Source organism: Muntiacus reevesi, chromosome X (assembly GCF_963930625.1).
Source record: "Muntiacus reevesi chromosome X, mMunRee1.1, whole genome shotgun sequence".
NCBI classification, from domain to species: domain Eukaryota; kingdom Metazoa; phylum Chordata; class Mammalia; order Artiodactyla; family Cervidae; genus Muntiacus; species Muntiacus reevesi.
Genome location: NC_089271.1, coordinates 146,131,777 through 146,136,817, shown reverse-complemented (window position 1 = coordinate 146,136,817; position 5,041 = coordinate 146,131,777). Strand labels below are relative to the sequence as shown.

Here is a 5,041-nt window from a genome sequence, read left to right as displayed (position 1 = left end):
ACCACACGGCAGCACCAATTCAGGGTACAAGGCCAATGTCACTTCCCCTAACCCCGTCACCCCTCCCCTCCACTGTCCAGAGCAGAGATGATACTCAGCTCAAACTTTCAGGAAGTTTTATTGAAAAGCAATTATATCCACTATATATGACATCACACCCACTGTGTTAATGACAACACAACCACTATATCTGACATCACATCCACTGAATCTGTGTCATCACATCCACTGTATCGATGATATCACACCCACTGTATGTATGGCATCACACTCACTATATGTATGACATCATATGCACTATATGTGACATTACCTCCACTCTTTATGACATTACACCACTGTATTTATGACATCACACTCACTGTAGTCATGACATCACACCCACTATATATGACATCACATCCACTGTATATGACATCACATTCACTATACATGTGAATCATAGCCACTATCTCTATGAATTCACACCCACTATGTTTATGACATCATATCCACTATGTATAACATCACACCCACTGTGTTTATGACAACACAACCACTATATCTGACATCACATCCACTGTATCTATGTCACCACACCCACTGCATGTATGGCATCACACCCATTATATGTATGACATCATATGCTCTATATATGATATCACACCCACTATGTTTATGACATCATATCCACTGTGTTTATGAAAACACAGCCACTATGTTTGGCATCACATCCACTCTATGTGACTTCACACCCACCAACACTGACTGAAACCATTGAAGACAGGGAATGACAACACAGAGAAGAACTTCTAACATCCACTGGAGATCACGGTCCTGGCCCCCCTCCTCCCGGGATCCCTAACGAGGTGCCTTCCCTCCCCCAACACTCTCCCTTCCCAAGGGCCTCCTGTGTGGTGTCTTGCCAGGACGGTGGGTGCTGGCAATGCCCGATCCCCCCACGGCAGCCCCTCCCGCTCGGGCCCATGTGCACAGGACTGTCACACACCAGGGCACGCTGTACCAAGCACAGGACACGGAGTCCCGAGGAAGCATGGGGTGGCCCAGCAGAGCACAGGTCCTGGGGGCCCTCCCAAAGCCCCGCTGGGAAGCCCCAATGCAGATATTCCTTCCTGAGGTCCTTGGGTGGGTGCCAGTCAAGTCCTCATCCGTCCCCTCCTTCCCACCGGTTCCTGGAAGTGGACTGGGGTGTCTCTGCCCCATGGTTGGTAGAACTGCTCAGGGAAGAGCACACTCACATCTCCAGGAGAGCAAGCAGAACTGGGCTTGAATCTCCACCAGGAAAGCACACACGGCTGAGGACCCGGGATCACAGCAGGTAGAGCCTTGGCTGGTGCTGAAGCTCAGGACACTTGGCAGGGCCCAGGGTTGGCTGACCAGGTAGATGGGGACACCTGGCCCAGGTTCATGGGCGCCTCAGGATTCTGTGAGGGGTGTGGGGGAAATGGATGATGGCTTGGAGGTGTGTGTTGATGGGAAGGGGAGAGGGGCTGGGACAGGGAGGGTTTCCTAGAGACCTGGGTCACTAGGGGGCCTACAGGGGGCACATCTGGACTTCCCAGGACAGGGAGTAGTCTGCCCCAGGGGATGCTGAATAGGGGTCCCCTCTGGAGGGGTGGGGGAGGCCCAGGCACCATGACATGGCCCTTAACATCTCTCAGGTCAGTGTGGGCAGCAGCTGTTTGCAGGCATCCCTCACCTAGGCTGGGGCTGGCCACTCAGGGCTGTTTCCAGTTGGCAAGCATTGGGGACAACCTTGGCATTGGCAGCTGGTGAGTGCTACTTCTCCAGGCAAGTCCCAGGTCTCCAGTGACCAAACTCAAACCTAAGCAGAAAGAAACAACCCTCTGTCCCGCCAAAGAATTCTCCTCCTCCTCTTCCTCCCTCTCCTCCGTGCTCCTCCTCTTCTTCTTGCATATCCCTCCTCCTCTTCCTCCTCCTCCTTTTCCTCCTTTGGAACAAAAGTTTATACCACACACACCCACTCACAGCAAAGCCAGTTGTGGGGTACTGGCCCACCAGGTACCCAGGGCCTTATCATCTCTTCACAGTATTTGCTTTCCTTGTCCCTATAGTCCTTCCAGACTGCAGGAGCTGGGTTGGGGGAAGACTGCTTGTAGGCTGGTGCTGGGTGCCGTGGGCCTCTGGGTCCTCTGCCTTCAATTGAGAAAGGCTCCAGGGTGCTGCCTTCCTGGGAACTCCCTAGGGCAGTGTAGATGATCCTGAAGACAGGCTGGATCCTGCGGTCTCCCCGCCGGAGCATCTTCCGTGTGCCCCACAGCTCTTCCTTGTCAGAGCTGGCTCCTTGTGGCAGAGATGGCCTCCAGGGAGGCTCCTCTAGGCCCCAAGTGGCCTGGGGTCCCATCAGCATCGGTAGCTCAGAGCCCACAGGGTGGGTGTTTGCAGGTGGCCAGAAGCCAGGGCCAATGCCAGAGCCCCTGACTACACCTTCTTCAGCCTCTGCTATGTTGGGGTCTGTCTGAGGCATAGGCACCCCTTTTGCTGCACATGATGGTCTTCCGCTTGGGCCTCCCACGCCTCCCTGAACTGATTTTGGCTTGGTTGGTGGAGCACCTTCCAGTTGGTAGACGCTGAGGGGGCTGAGCCTGGCTTCCCTTCCCCTCTGCTCCACTCAAGGTCCCCCGCTGTTTGTGTGGACCGCCTCTTCCCCCCGTTGCACGTTTTCTGTTGCCTGCTAGCAGAGGGTGTGCCTGGATATGTTGAGCCTATGCTTCCTAGGCCTTGGGGTGGTTCAATGGCTCCAGCCCTTCTCTCGTTCCCTGACTCTTCTGCTGCCAGCTGAGACCTGGGCTTTGCTGGAGGCTGATTCTCGGCCCTAGAAAATAGTGCCTGGCTGTGGTCTTCCTCCCCAGTGTCACAGCTAGAGGATAGCTGCCGGCACTTCAGAAATGGGATGATTCCTTCCTGGATGGTGTGAGTGCTGCTCTCAGCAAATGACCCTGCCTGCACCATGACCTGAGGGATCATGACACTGTCTTCTGATGCCCTGAAGACCCTTTCTGCTCGACTCTGGATCTCCTCGGTCACTGCCATGGTGGCCTTACACTCCTCTTCATCTCGAATGAACTTCATTAACTGCAGGAAAGTGGGCGCACACTCTCGCTGATCCAGTAGCTCGAGTTTGCCATGGAGGGCAGTGGTCATGGAGGCTCGAGCTAGGATGTGTTTCAGGTGAATCGTGTCTGCACTTCTCACTGGCATGGGGCTGTGCTGCATGGCTTTCTGAAACAGGGGCTCTAATCGTACCAAAAAACCAGAGATGGTCTCTCCAGACTTCTGGAAGGTCTGGACTAACTTAAACTGTGAGGTTCTATGGTCCTCTTTATCCCCAAAGGGATAAAGCAGGGCCTCCAGGCACTCCTCCACTGTCATGGAGTCATTGCTGGCCCTCAGCAGCCACATGATGGACTGGGCAGGGCCACATAGCTCTCCAGCAAACACCGCCACTTCTCAGTCTCAGACACCTGCCATAGCTGCATCATCTCAGTCACCTGCTCTAGCCAGGTTTCAAAGCTCTCTTCACCTGGGCCTGGGAGAGTGTTTCCTGAAAATGTCTTGAGTTTTTGGTACCACAGGCTTTCTTTCAGAGGCTGCAAGACTGGTTGCCTGACTTGAGCCACATCCTCCAGCTCTGCGCCCTCAGAGTGAGTGCTGTACCCCAGGGTTTTGGCCACATCAAACATTCTTTGGCTCTCATCTTTTAGGAAGTCCTTCAGTCTGTTGCTAAAAATTCCTCATCTGGGCTACGGGGCTTCACCACCACTTCCCAGGTACCTCCCTTTCCTAGGATCCGGCTGGGCACGGTAGCATAGTTGATGGTGTCCGTCAATTCAAGGAAAACTGCCTTAGCCTGGTCTTCCCTTTTGAACATTGTGCCCAGCACCCTGTAGGGGCAGAGGGACCCTAAGCCTCTCCTCAGGGTCTCTTTAATTTCCGCCTCACTACACTCCACGGGGATCCCCATGGTTAGCAAGACCTTCCTAGAGTCCAGGTCCATTCCTCTGCACCAATCCTCCAACAGAGTCACAGCCATTGCTCCCACTTTCTATGGACTGGTCTAATACTAAGGGAAGTAATCAGCTCACAAAGTGTGAGCTCACAAGGAGTTTTGGGTCAATGCCAAGTACAAAGGCAGAATCATCTCCATTTTCCACAGCCTATAAATGGAAATGGAATGAGAACATCATTAATGCCCACCCTCCCAAACTGACCAAAACCCCTCCAACTATCTCCCTCTCCTTTCTGGTCACATGGATTCAGCCCCTGCTTTCCAGGACTTCCCTAGTCATTTGATGGAGGGGTTTATTTAGGCCCAGCTTCCCCCAATTTATCCCCTCCCTGCTGACCTCCATTTGCTGTGGGCTCCTCCTCAAAATCCCAGGACTCTGCTGTGTGTCCTGGAGGTGCCTGTGGTGAAAAGCAAGAGGTAGGAGGCGGGGCCTGCCAAAGTCCTCCAAGCAAGAGGGGTGGTGTGTGTGTGTCTGTCTGTGTGTGTGTGTGTGTGCACGTGCATGCCCATGCCCTGGCTCAGGACTGTGCAGTTCCAGGGCACCTGGTACCCACTTCTCTGGGGTAAAGGTTAGAGGATGAAGAGGTCCAGTTCCCTCCTTCCTCAGAAAATGCCTGACAGATGAGAAAGATGACTGGAGCTCTGCACAAGGCGATGAAATTGGTGGGTGAAGAGAACGTGTGACAAGCTGTGGTATTGCCATGGGTACTGAGAACAGCATGGACTGTGGGTTTCCGTCACAGAGGGGTGTCATGTGGTAGGTAAGGTTAAGGAGCAACAGGTGATGTCACTGGCCTCTAACCAAAGAAGTATCTTTTGTTGGGGGAAGGGAAGATGGGGGCTGGGCAGCAAGGACCAAGAGCTGAAAACACGAACCTATTTTTCCAGCTGTCTGGAAGCTAGAATCAGAGGCAGAAAAGGGACCCAAAAAGGGTCTCCAGTGCCACACTGCAGGAACAGATGACTCTGACCCTAGGTGTGACCCTACCCTGCAGACCCTGTAAACCTTGG

The 5,041-nt window shown here is 53.5% G+C and overlaps 1 pseudogene; it reads right to left on the bottom strand.

The window, feature by feature from the left end:
- Nucleotides 1-2,463: 2,463 nt before the first annotated feature.
- On the bottom strand, nucleotides 2,464-4,054 carry LOC136154754 (paraneoplastic antigen-like protein 5; annotated as a pseudogene).
- Between the last annotated feature and the right edge of the window lie 987 nt (nucleotides 4,055-5,041).